Genomic DNA, 14,960 nt, shown 5'->3' with positions numbered 1-14,960 from the left:
GTGGCTTCAGCAGCAGCCTCAGCATTTCATGCCTGTCTCTGGTGTCTGCGCTGATAGCCGCAGCTTGCACCCGTTTCTGGAGCTCGTTTAGGCAGTGCTCTGAATCCCTTCTCCTCGCGCACCCCCAAACAGTGGTCTCTTGCCTCTTAGGCAGACCTTTCCCTGGACTCCCTCCTGGTTTACTGTGGCACACTAACCCCCTTCAGGCTATGTTCACACAGCCAACCCTAGTCCTCTCCCTGTGATCTGACCTCTGAAGCCCAAGCCTCATCTCCCATCCCCACCTGCCCTGGTGGGTGAGCAGACAAGCCTTTCAGGCTGGTGAGTGCTCGTCTGCACTGATCGTCTGTGTGGTAATCTCTCTGCTTTGCCCTCTGCACCCATGTTGCTGCGCTCTCCTCTATGGCTCTGAAGCTTCTCCCCCCACTCACCCTCTGTCTCTGCCAGTGAAGGGGCTTCCTAGTGTGCAGAAACTTTTCCTCCTTTACAGCTCCCTCCCTGAGGTGCAGGTCTGGTCCCTATTCTTTTGTCTCTGTTTTTTCTTTTTTCTTTTACCCTACCCAGGTACATGGGGAGTTTCTTGCCTTTTGGAAGTCTGAGGTCTTCTGCCAATGTTCAGTAGGTGTTGTGTAGGAGTTGTTCCACATGTAGATGTATTTTTGATATATTTGTGGGGAGGAAGGTGATCTCCTCGTCTTACTCCTCCACCATCTTGAAGGTCCTCTCTGGATTTCTTTAATTCTTAATGCACTGTGGTACAATTGTTTCTACCAGAGGCCTAAAATCACTGAGTACAGCTTTAGAGAACATAGTTATCATTAAATATCAATCAAAGTCTGAGTCATATTTTGATAATATCTAATCTTCTAAGTGCTTCATAGAAGTCTAATTGCCTGAATATTCTAGGCAAGAATATTCAACCTTCTACAATAGTCACTTCTCCACTATCTATAACATTTCCAAAGCACTGGATATATGTTACTACATTTATTTTTTTTCTTTTAAGTAAACCAAGAGTAATTAAGGAAAAACATAGACTGTAATTATATGTTATATTACATAAGCATACCTAAGTGATTCAGGATTATCTTCTGTTTTATATTTATAATTAATAAATCGATATTAGACAAAAGAAACTAATTTTTTCAAGCCATAGAGTGTATATTTTATCATTTTCCTATCACTGACAAATGCTTGATACTAAAAAAAGAAATGCACTAAGATTTAGCCACTTCGTATTTTACTATTATCTCATCTGAGTAGTATATTTTGTTTCATCATCAAGAGCTATTGTTTGATTTCTTGATTACACTCTCTGATTGACTGTTTGAACTATCAGTGTTGTACTGTTGGTAAAGTGTGTGCTTTTGAAGAGATGCCTAATTTTCAGCTGCCAAGAGCGCTTGGTACTCTATAGAGGAATTACCTCTTAACTAAACATGCATGTAGGACACCATAAAAGAACAAGAAATGACTCGTGAGTATCTCTAGCAGAAAGCCAAAACCAACCTGACCAAGGGACACTCAGAAACTTCCGAAAAATTAGTGTTTTTGCAAATTGTTTGTATTTCTGGATGCTGGGACTGTGCTCTCTTATCCATAGAGTAAAAAGACATATTCATTTTTAAGAAATAAAAATCACTATTCCAAAATTTGTTGTTAGTTGTTTGTATCGTAAAAGTAGATGGATTTGTTTTTAAAATAGAGAATCATAGGTTGGCCTTAATATTTATTGTTCTTAAACCAAAAAGCCAACTGCACACTACAATAAAAGATTGAAGAAATTGGATATATTTTGACAAGGTAAAAAGCAAAACAAAATAAAATAGTACCTACCCAAGGGAAGAAAAGTGAAGTAAAACTAAAAGTTAAGTAAAGAAAAAGTGTAATAATTTCTAAAGCACCAGCAGTATAACTCTAGACAGGTGAGGACCCTATTATGAAACTAAGGAAAAGTATATCCAAGTAGTTGACAAATAAGCAAAACCTTTTTGGGTTGTGATTTTGGAACAAGAAATATCAATGATAAATTCTTGGGGTTTTACGGATTATCCAATCTGTGTGCAAAAGTAAATATTGCATCCAATGTGTTGTGTTGTTTCAGTGTTTCTGTTCATGAATATACTTTAATATTTCATTTTCATATGGGCTTCAGAGGGACGAAGAAGGCATAACTGAAGTGGCCTTGTGCCACTCTTTTAGAGCTAGGATGGGCTTCTTAGAGGTCGGTTGACCCATATCTTTGGGGTTTTTTTAACATCTTTATTGGAGTATAATTGCTTTACAATGGTGTGTTAGTTTCTGCTTTATAGCAAAGTGAATCAGCTATACATATACATATATCCCTATATCCCCTCCCTCTTCCATCTCCCTTCCACCCTCCCTATCCCACCCCTCTAGGTGGTCATAAAGCACCGAGCTGATCTCCCTGTGCTATGCAGCTGCTTCCCACTAGCTATCTGTTTTACATTTGGTAGTATATATATGTCCATGCCACTCTCTCACTTCATCCCAGCTTACCCTTCCCCTGCCAGTGTCGTCAAGTCCATTCTCTACATCTGTGCCTTTATTCCTGTCCTGCCCCTAGGTTCTTCAGAACATTTTTTTTTTTTTAGATTCCATATGTATGTGTTAGCACACAGTATTTGTTTTTCTCTTTCTGACTTACTTCACTCTGTATGACAGACTCTAGGTCCATCCACCTCACTACAAATATTTCATTTCTTTTTATGGCTGAGTAATATTCCATTGTATATATGTGCCACATCTTCTTTATCCATTCATCTGTCGATGGACACTTAGGTTGCTTCCATGTCCTGGCTATTGTAAATAGTGCTGCAGTGAACATTGTGGTACATGACTCTTTTTGAATTATGGTTTTCTCAGGGTATATGCCCAGTAGTGGGATTGCTGGGTCATATGGTATCATGAATCATTAGAGAAATGCAAATCAAAACTACAACGAGTTATCACCTTACACCAGTCAGAATGGCCATCATCAGAAAATCTATAAACAATAAATGCTGGAGAGGGTGTGGAGAAAAGGGAACCCTCTTGCACTGTTGGTGGGAATGTAAATTTATACAGCCGCTATGGAGAACAGTATGGAGGTTCCTTAAAAAACTAAAAATAGAACTACCATACGACCCAGCAACCCCACTACTGGGCATATACACCGAGAAAACCATAGTTCATAAAGAGTCATGTACCACAGTGTTCATTGCAGCTCTATTTACAACAGCCAGGACATGGAAATGACCCATATCTTTTGAGCAGTTTCATGACAATGGGGCTCCTGTGTGCAGAGAGCGTCATGTATGCTATGGTTCAAAGGCAGTTACCTGAATTCCAGAGGAGTCCTCTATAAAATTTCTGAATGAGATTACATGAACTTTCACTTGGAATATTATATCTTGGTTATCATCTGGATTAGGACAATTGCTTAGAGCAAAACAAGCAGACAGAGTGAGTCTGAATCCTGGAATTGTGAGCCTTCCTCCTTTTTAATGGGACAGGAGCCAAGTGATTTTGCTTCCATGCAATCAGAGATGGATGGGTAATGCAGGGCTTCAGGCTTTGACGTGACTCAGAAAGTAACTGGAATATGATCTTGAGTGTGAGGACCAAGGATGATTTCAAGCTCTAAGACCTGGATCAGAAGTAGAAGGTCTGGTAACCAAATGGAGACCCAATATATCAATTGGGGGGCACTCTTTCTAGGTCAGGAAAAGTCCCAAGGTGATGATGCTGCCTTCCATTTGGTTAATTACCTCTGCCATCAGGTTAGAATTAGTTCTGGGAAGGAGGTACTGGGAAGGAGAAAGCACAAAGAGAGGCAAACCAGGCTGAGTAATTTTCTTTGCTGTGGGGTGTGGCAGTTGAAGTGCTAGCAAGAGATGAGAGTACAAATGATTAATAAGAGCATCTCAGGACTTACCTATTTTCCACTTCCCTTTGTGGTCAGCCTGTGCACTACACCTGGAAGTGTAGTTAGAAGGCTTCCTTCCCCGAAATATCTCTTGTACTCTGATAACTCATCATGAACTAAGGATGGTAAGTACATAGTGTATACTCCATCTTTTCATAATCAGCCAACACCACTGTTCCTGAGAGGGCTTCTGAGTCAGCCTCCAAGCAACCGTGACCACTGGTTGGTCCACAGCACACTTCGTTGAAACCTGTCTCCATTAAAGTGCTACCCATTGTCTTTTCTCTTTGTCTTCTTTTAACAGTGATTATAAATCTTAATTGAACGTTTGCATTGCCTAGAGAGTTTCTGAGAACACCAGCGTCCAGGACTGACGCTAGAAATTCTGATTTAATTGATTTGGGTGGGGGGGGGAGTCTAGATATCAGCTATTTTTAAAAGCTCCCCAGGTAATCCTACAGTGTAGCCAGATGCAACTATCCCCAGGAGGGAATGCATATGCAGACCCTATGAAGACACAGTGAGAAGGAGCTTGTCAGATTCTTTTATCAGTTTCATGACAAGAGTTGAGGCAAAGGCATGTTGAAAGAACAGCACGGGATAGAAAAAGAGGATATAGCAAATTTGAGGGTATCGATTCAGAGTTGCTCAAGGCCTGCTGTTCCAGATCACAAGGAACATTGGAAGTCAGCTTTCTTAAAGTCAGCTTCCTTAAAGCTTTCTTTGCAAGCTATGTCTCTTGCCTTTGGACCTGGGTCAGATAACACAGAAATTATTTTTAGCCATCACACCTCCTCTTTGACGGTTGGAATGCTTTCTAACATCATGTCTGTAGAAACTTTAATAGGTGAAGCCAAAGGCACCAAATTGGTCCTTGTTCTGTTGGTATTTCTCACCACTTATTTGAGTTTGCTAGATAAAGTAAGGCAAACAAAAAAGCTGCTGATTTTCAACTGTATATTAGAACTTCGTGTGATATTTTGTAAGGCATCCATGTTGTGTTTTACAGTGATTCTACCTAGTTCACAATTAAATAAGACAGTACTTCGTATTGTGAGACGTAAAAGTTAAATAATTCAGGAATCTTTAAAATGTAGCAGGTTAAGGATTCTCTTTCTGAGCTTACTTATCTTGAGATGTTATTTATATTTCCTTTGGGACATGCACATTTCCATTTCAACAAAAAGGGTTCTATTATGAGCAAATGTATTATAGGCAAAGGGATGGACAATTTTGTCCTAACTTTTTTTAAATAAATTTATTTATTTTATTTATTTATTTTTGGCTGCATTGGGTCTTCGGGCAAGCAGTAGCTACTCTTCATTGCAGTGCCCGCGGGCTTCTCATTGCTGTGGCTTCTTTCGTTGCAGAGCACCAGCTCTAGAGCACAGGCTCAGTAGTTGTGGCATGTGGGCTTAGTTGCTCCGAGGCATGTGGGATCTTCCCTGACCAGGGCTCGAACCCATGTCGCCTGCATTGGCAGGCGGATTCTTAACCACTGCACCACCAGGGAAGCCCTGTCCCAACTCTTGTTACTCAAATCTTGGTCCAAATCAGAAATGTTGGAATAACCTGGGAGTTTGTTTGTAATGCAAAATCTCAAAGCCCACCAGGTGGTTTGCAAGCATTTAAAATTTAAAAATCACTCATATCCAAAACGTGCTTCCCTGTCTGCTGTACTTTGTTGTCAGTGGAAATAAGTGTTCTTTAAGAAGATTTATTGAGCAAACTATAGCCTCAGGAACCAGGAAGTTCACACTTGATTATTGGTTCAATCATTCATTTAGGTTTTTGTTTTTGTTTTGTTTGTTTGCAATGCACCTGACTTCTTTGGACATAATTCTTCATTAGTAAGTGAAAGAGTTGAACTACACCTGATAGGTCCACCATTCTATAGATCTCCAATAAGTCAGTTTGAAGAAGAAGCAAATGCCAGTGTGTAAGGCTGTGGGAGAACAGTGGAGAGGGTAAACGTACTTGTGATTCTGAACTTATGGGATTTTGTTCCTCTCAGTACCACATCAGCCTGCCTAGCAACTAACAAGTAGAAATTTTGTGACAGTAAGAGATGCACAGAGTCACGTACTCATAAACCCCTACAACTCATGCACAGACACTCAACAAATATTTTTTCCCAATGACAAAAGCAAATGAAGGCCAAGGAACAACCTGTTTGTTCCTCCTGCACTATCAGGGAGCTAGCATTTTTAAGAAGCATTGTAGATTCAACATATACACATGCATTTATTCATGCACATTAAATGGCTGACAGCTCATCAGTGCTCTATCTCTAATGGACTGATTTAATTTTCTTTAAGTTCAAGAAGAGTAATTGTAAAAATAAACCAGTGGTCCTTTTGTTCAGGTTCTGGTGGCTTTTTCCTTTGGGAACCCTTGGGAACCCACAAATTTACAAAAAAAAAATAACAGTTTACAAAAAACTTTCCAGGGATCATTCTGAGGTTCTTTCATTTTGCAGCCCTCACACCTTATCCAAGGTGGGAATGCTTATCTAGGAGAAGGATGGAGTGAGGTTACCCCAGTATGTAGGGAACACCCAAGCCAATTGCTCTAGATTATGGGAATTTACAAGATGTGAGAAGTGCAATTGACAGCCATCCTGCTCCCATCGGCAAATGGACAGTATTGTCCATAATCTTTACAAAAGTTATTCTTTAAGAAACATACAAGGCAAAATAGTTGTTGAGACTATAGTTTAAATATTGTGTACAAAGATGCAAATTCCAAGATTACTTAAAAAACAAAAATTCTTATATATTCCATTTGATCAAAATAGAAGAATTTAATTAAAGACCTAAATGTAAGACCAGACACTATAAAACTCTTAGAGGAAATCATAGGAAGAACACTCTTTGACATAAATCACAGCAAGATCTTTTTTGACCTACCTCCTAGAGTAATGAAAATAAAAACAAAAATAAACAAATGGGACCTAATGAAATTTAAAAGCGTTTACACAGCAAAGAAAACCATAAACAAGATGAAAACACAATCTTCAGAATGGGAGAAAATATTTGCAAACGAAGCAATGGACAAGGGATTAATCTCCAAAATATACAAACAGCTCTTGTAGCTCAATATCAAAAAAACAAACAACCCAATCAAAAAATGGGCAGAAGACCTAAATAGACATTTCTCCAAAGAAGATGTACAGATGGCCGAGAGGCACATGAAAAGATGCTCAACATCACTAATTATTAGAGAAATGCAAATCAAAACTACAGTGAGGTATCAGCTCACACCAGTCTGAATGGCCATCATCAAAAAATCTACAAACAATAAATTCTGGAGAGGGTGTAGAGAAAAGGGAACCCTCTTGCACTGTTGGTGGGAATGTGAATTGATACAGCCTCTATGGAGAACAGTACAGAGGTCCCTTAAAAAACTAAAAATGGAACTAGCATATGACCCAGCAATCCCACTACTGCGCGTATATCCAGAGAAAACCATAATTCAAAAAGATAACATGCATCTCAATGTTCACTGCAGCACTATTTACAATAACCAGGTCATGGAAGCAACCTAATGTCCATTGACAGAGGAATGGATAAAGAAGATGTGGTACATATATACAATGGAATATTACTCAGCCATGAAAAGGAACAAAATTGGGTCATTTTTAGAGATGTGAATGGACATAGAGACTGTCATACAGAGTGAAGTAAGTCAGAAATAGAAAAACATATGTATATTAACACATATATGTGGAATCTAGAAAAATGATGAACCTGTTTGCAAGGCAGAAATAAAGACACAGATGTAGATAACAAACATGGACACCAAGGGGGGAAGGGGAGGTGGGATGAATTGGGAGATTGGGATTGACATATAAACACTAATATGTATAAAATAGATAACTAATGAGAACCTGCTGTATAGCACAGGGAACTCTACTTAATGCTCTGTGGTAACCTAAATGGGAAGGAAATCCAAAAAAGAGGGGATCTATGTATACATATAGCTGATTCATTTTGCTGTACAGCAGAAACTAGCACAACATTGTAAAGCAACTATACCCCAATTTAAAAAAAATAGAAGAATTTAAAACAACTTTAGTATATACACAGGATGAACTCATACAAACTTAATAAAATTGGTATGGTAAAGGCCATTTAGTGATATTAAAATGCTCACAATACAATATCAAGTAAAAAACAAAGCACCCCACAAAATGCACCACTTCAGAAACCTAATCCCTTCTTTTTAGTCACTTGTCTCCATCACAAACAACCACTGTGAAACTTTTTAAAGTTTTTAGTTTTTGCCACCAGAAGATTACAAGTACTACATATAGGAAATGCAATTTTAACCAGCTTTTCACTGTATCTGCATTTCCAGAGCCTATTATAATTTTCAGGTACCCAAACTACAAAACCACAAGGCAAGTATCAGTTTATATTCTAGAACTGACAACAGACTTAAGGTCAGCATTTTAAATTCATAAAACTCTAAGAAGTTTTGTTCCTATATTTTTTTATAGTAAAATGATGTGGTTTTATGGGACTGCAGATAAAGAAAAATAACAAGCATCCATGGACCTTCCATTGGACATTTTCTCATTGAAGAGTTAACAGAGCTATAAACGTTTCATGACTTTTTATCCTACCAGTCTCCTTGGCTCTTTTTTTAATCTCCCTACATTTGGACAGTTAGGAAATTATTGGAGAGAATTGAGCTATGCTACTTAATCTCTGGCAACCTGTGCCATAAAGTATCCCCAGTAGTAATGCTTAGTATGGAATGAGGTGTCCTTGTTTGATGTTGAGCTCTGATTCCAAAAGAATTTCTTTCCTCTTTTATTACTTCATAGTACATTTTCAGAGAGATTTTTACTAGATATCTGTTTAGGACAAAAGATCAAATTTATATTAAATTATTATAGAAGGATTTTGAGGTTTTAATAAATTCAGTTCTTTTTTTCTTTCTTTTTATTTTGGAGATATGGAAGGTAGTAGCACTGGTCTCTGTATTTGGGGGGGGTACCCATTTGGGATGCAGTTAAATACTATGGTCTGTGTTATAACACTGACAGTACGAATTACGAAATTTAAACGTAACATATCTCTTATTGGGAAGTTAAAACAATAAAGATACATACAATCTAATTAAGCAATAATCCCACAACCAACTCAGTAGTTCTGAACCAAGAGAAAGGTACAGAAGACAAACTTTCTCCTTTTCTTCAGCTGCTATTTGAGGCCACCCACCCTGTTTGTAGTTTGTGCAGTGATTTGATTAGTGAACTCTTCTGAGAGAATGGAGTTGCTTAAAGATAGCACCTCTCTGATGCTTAGACTCCAATGAACAGGGATTTCTTTTTTTTGGTGTAAATTTTTAAAGTGGGATTCTTAGCAAGATGAGAAAATGCCTGTGGCCCCAAATGTTACTTCACAGAGTCTTAATGTGAGCAAATAGCTGAGCTATGCAGCACTATATGGTTTCATAATGATTGTTTTCACATGAGATTTTTGCAAAGACTGTTTTGTTTTCTCCCTCCACCTCCCCCCAAATTTGTATGTGACTTTGTCAAAGTGAAATCTTACCATTTCCTTTAATATATATAATATGCTATAATATATATAATATATATATACTATGTGTGTATATATATATAAAAATATATATAAATACATTTAAAATATATTTTCTTCTCTCTGTGGTAAAACATTTCTCTCTCAACAAAGTAGTGATGATCCTAAGGTACCTGATTGCTTTCTTGGCCCTCCAGGTATAAACATTCTCTTACATAATTTAAGGTGTTGTTTTTAAATAAAGTGGTGAAAGACCTCTTGCCTGATTTTTATCAGTCTTTCCCAAGTATCTTTCCTAAGCCCCCACCTTGCTTCCAAAAGGCCGTGTGCATGTCTGTGTCTGTGTGTGTCTGTGTGTCTACATGGTGCCCCCATATAATATCATGCATGTATGTGTGCAATCTCAAACACAGTTGCTTTTGTATTATTCACATTATTTCCTGCTTAGGCTCCTACTGTCTCAAGCGTATGTTGTCATTGTCTATTTTAGTATTATTCCCATTCATGAGGCCTTGTCATTGGAACATTCTATAGTATAATTCACATTATTATTATTTCTGTTTTTTTTCCTGTCCTGCTTTTAGCCATTCAGTTGCCCCGAAACCATGGAAATCAATAATAAATCACTCTTAAATCCTACTCATTACTCTACCATAAGCTGTTTCCACTATGTTTATCCTGTTTTTTTCCTTTTCTCTGATCACAATAAATCTTGTGCAAACTGCTGACAATAAGAAACGTTAACTTTCTGTAAATTCTAATACCTTATTTGGTCTGACTACTCCCTACTCTAATAGATTATTGCCTTTCCCAAGACTAAAGTTGACCATTAGATTCTGCCAGAAAGAGGTTGTCAAGGAAAGCCATGAGTTAGTGAGGTGGAGACAGAAACCAGCCATGCTGCACTGGACTAAGGGTGAGTAAAGTTGGGCAAGCTGGAGGAGAAAGGAAGAGATAGGAAATAGATGTGGAAGAGTCTGTGTGTGTGTATGTGTGTGTGAGAGAGAGAGAGAGAGAGAGATCTTTTATATATCTCTCTATATATAAAGATATATAAGGATATAGAGATAGATGTCTCTATATCTACCTATCTATCTATCTATCCTATTGGCTCTATTTCTCTGGAGAATCCTAAGATCCTGGGCATCATATAACATAATAGAAAGGGCTTTTTCCCATTCTTCTACTCTATGCTGTCTGTTGAAATTTAATATTAGCTGAGGGAGAGGTACCATACTACATACTGTAGAGTCAGTAGGCCCTTCACTGCCCTGCAAGGCCATGAGTCCTATGGGGCCTTCGGCAGGAGTCGGAGGAGGTAGGGTAGCATGATAGAGGGGATAAGAGTTATTGCACCTTTATGATTGGCTTGAAAGAACATGCAGTGTTTTTCTTTGGTGAAAGAAGCCCTCCACTGCATTCTGAATGTTCAGGCTGCCTGTCAGTACACTAGTCATTTTGTGTTAGTCTGTATTCTCTTGACTAATTAGTTTGAGGAATACAGGAATGCCATGGAATTTTTCTCGACAAAATGTATATTGGCTTACCCTTATAAACATTAATCACAATTACCATTAATTTCCAAATTTAAATCCCAGATTTTTGAGTACATAATACATTTATATCATATAAATATATTTATATTTATATATACATCATAAATGTTTGGTAAGTCAATATGTTACTAATTTTCTCTGTATATTTAAATGCAGGGGAATAGTATTATTTTCAAGACCACTGTGAGCATATATTAATAATATTTCATGTACTGTAATTCAACTATACCAATAGGATATATGAGAATATCAATATCACACACAGTATAACCCATTATAACAGTAATACATAACCCTTATAGCTGTTTAAAAAATTAATTTCAGATTTATTTTATGCAGTTTATGTTTTGAAGGACGTATGGACACTCAGATCCAAATCTGTATATTAATGAGCTATGCTGCATTTAGATTTCCACTGTGTCTTTCTTTGATAGTAATTTTCAAATAAAATCTATTATAATACTGACAAGTCTATGCATCTCAATGAAACAAATCAAAGTTCATTTCTTAAAGACCATGATCTTAGGATAAAATATTGTTAAATACTTCATAATTTATTTCACACGCAGCTAAAAAAGAATAATAGACAGAGGTCATCAGATTTCTCTGTTGCCATTTTATGCTGTTGGTCAAAGGGCACTTTACTTTTCTCCACATTAGAGATTTGATGGTCTCAGCTTCATTTTAATAACACAGAAATTTAAATGAACCCAAGTCTATTTTGACCCTCATTTGTATTCAAATGGCCATTATGAAGATTGAATTAGGGAAGAGTAGTCAAATATTTTGAATGAGAGTTCTGTGGGAAAAGTGGAGTTGGAGTTGATACATGAAGTCAAGAGAGTTAATAGGTTTATGAGAAGTAAGTCTTCTTATTTGTTCTACCAACAGAGGTAAATTGGAAAGCTTACCCTTTTCTTCCCATTTAACTAGTAATCCTTTATACTTTGTGTTGCATTGCACAGCTAACCCAGAGGACTGAGTAAGAGTATTTGTGAATAAATTTCAAATAAGCACCTGGAGGTGGGGGAGGAAAAGAAGGGGAGTGGGATTAAGCGCTGAGCTCTGATGAGGCAGCAATTACTCTTCAGGAGGCCAGAGTGTTGCTCAGGTTTAAGAGCCAGTTCAAATTGTCATATAAAAAAAGAATGGTATAGTTACCATAGCAACTGACATACCACATGACATTGATATTTTCCCTCCTGAGAAGAAAACCCATTTTAAAGCAACTATCATGCACCAAAAAAAAAAAAAAAAAAAAAGCTTTCTGATAGAATTACTGAAGTTTTAAATGCTTCCTCAAGGACAAAAAAAAAAAAAGGATCAAACAAAAATTTCAGAAATTTTGCTTTATTATTTACAAAATAATCTGAATTTCACCATCCTGTGGCCTCTCCTAAAATGCAATCATTAGGTGTTATTTATGCTTATGCCAGGGAAGAGTAAATGGGTAAACTGTTTCTTAATAAAGTAATGAAACTCTGGCCCATATCCTTCAATAGAAATCTGACTGATTTCCTTGAAAGTCTTCAAATTCTATGACATTGAGCTGCCTTGAACATTTTATTTATTTATTTATTCATTCATTCATTCATTCATTTTCTTTCTTTCTTTCTAAACGCTTTCACGTTTCTGCCATTGCATGTCTCATTGTAACACAAGTGTCATTCATCAAAAGCTTCCTCAAGAAAATACAGTTAACATTCAACTACCTGACTTGGTAAAAGGATATCAATAATTCAGAATTGTGAATAACCATCTCCCAATTCATTTATGGAACTCTCATATTAATCTTCATTACTCTGAGAATATTTTTCAGTAAATTATGGGAATCATGGAAAAGACCATGATATTGGAAGGGATGGTTAGTGAAGAGAAGAGGACCAAGGACTGGAGTCCTTCAGTATTAAGGGGGTCAAAGATAAGTATAAGAACCAGCAAAGAAGAGGAAGAAGGAACAACCAGTGAGATAATGGCTTTATGAGGTTTTATGTCAATTGTTGATGTGGCTTTCCCACCCCAACCCCACACCCAGTCTAATGGCATTTTAGGCAATGAAACCAAACTTTTAGTTCCTCTGACCTAGCGAGATACTTGCTCCACGCAGGCTGCACCAATCAGCAAATCAGTTCACATCTTTAAGGGCCTAGGAAGGTGCCCTAAAACTGCATCCACTCACTGTCATTCTTACTTGTCCTGTACCTTTGTCCTTTCTGCTCGCTGGTTCATTGAATGAAAGCAACCTTGTCATTCTCTAATGTCTTTGGACCTTGACCAACACTTTGTATTCTCAAGTATATTAGGCACAGTGCAATGTTGCAGGTTTGATCTGGAAAAAAATATTGTCAAGAAAATAAAGAAACCATGTTGTGAAATCAAAAAAGAATAATATAGGAGAAGCTCAAAATTGACTCCTATATAAGTGAATCTCATTGTCCATTTCCATGATATAAAATTGAAAAATTTCCATTTGTCCTATGCATTATTAAAATATTTTTGGATCTCTGCAAATTTTGTTCTATTGTCTTCTAGTTATAAAAATTATTGTGAAGAGGTCTGAGGTCTGTGATATTTGTCCTTTTGCAGATGGCTTAAATGCCTAAAAACAGTTTTCCTTGTTTTTGTCATGATTTTTTGAGCAGCAAATTGAGATCTTTATTTCAGGAAAATTCTCTTCTTGTATTCTATTTTGAAAAGTGTTTATCTTCATTTATTGGGTGCTCTACTTCAAAGGTACCAATGATTCTTGCTTAATTTATTTTCAATATCATATAGCTTTTTAAGATTGTTTTAACATATTCATCTTTTCATCTATATTTTCTTAAGATTTTTCCTGTAATGAAAAACATAACCATAGTTTCTGATGATTCTAATTTAATGTTATTCAGAGAAATTATTTTGGCCCTGTATCTATTTAACTAGATCTATAATTTCTCTTTTTATAAATCTTATTTTTTATTCATTTCCTTTTTGAAATATTTTTATTGAAATCAGTTTTAATAAGATGCCATAATAGGAAATAAAGAAAAAAAGTAGAATTTCTTTATGTTCATTGGCTTATATTTTCTTCTAGGCAGTCTTTGTGTATTATGTATTTCTTTCCTTCCTTCCTATACTTTATTAACATAGGAGCAATGTCATTTCTTTTCATCTTCCAATGCTTGGGTTCTTTCAAAAACTTCTGCTTGCTCTCATACAATACTATGACATTTTAAATGTTTAATATTTACAACTGTATCTGAGACTTGTTTGTTTTCCTGTCTGAATTATGGCTTAAACGTGATTACTTTTTTTCTATGTACTCAGCTCTTCTATTAGGAGGTCAGTATAAGAGCTGAAGTGGCATGACCTTTTGCTGTTGTAAGAATATGTGGCTTCTGCTCTCACTTGTGAGATAGTTAAATCTATTCTGTAACCAAGATTCATTTTACATAGTTGGAGGGCAGATATCATGGTTGGAGGGATATCTTCAAGTTTCAGATTCATCTAACAATTGAGTAACCCTAAAATATATTTGAAGAACAGAATATCTACTTTATTTTTCTTTTCTTACTTATCCTCACCTCATTTCCAATATTAATTTCCTTACTCCCTAATTGAAAGAAAGGTAATGGAGGTGCCCAGACAGTTTAAGTTTTTCCATGCTTGGGAAGGATTTGTTAACTCATGAGTACTACTCTCAGGAAACATGAAAATGGTTAAGGATCTTTTTTTTCCCCAGAATATTCCATTTATTTCCGTGTTTTCCTTTTTTTTTTTTTTCTAATTTGATTGGCTGATTTGACTTGGCTTCTATTTTCTTATTGATATTTTTGGGATTTTCCCTGTTTTCATTGGCTATTGTAAAAGAGAGATTCTATGATATGGCTTCAATCAGCCATCTTAACCTGGATATCTCCATTTATCTGCCTTTGAAATAAAGCT

The sequence above is a fragment of the Monodon monoceros genome, unplaced genomic scaffold (genome assembly GCF_005190385.1).
Source record: "Monodon monoceros isolate NGI ecotype Baffin Bay Population unplaced genomic scaffold, NGI_Narwhal_1 Super_Scaffold_21, whole genome shotgun sequence".
In the NCBI taxonomy this organism is placed as follows: Eukaryota; Metazoa; Chordata; class Mammalia; order Artiodactyla; family Monodontidae; genus Monodon; species Monodon monoceros.
The sequence above is the reverse complement of the archived record's forward strand: the minus strand, read 5'-3'. Positions refer to the sequence as shown.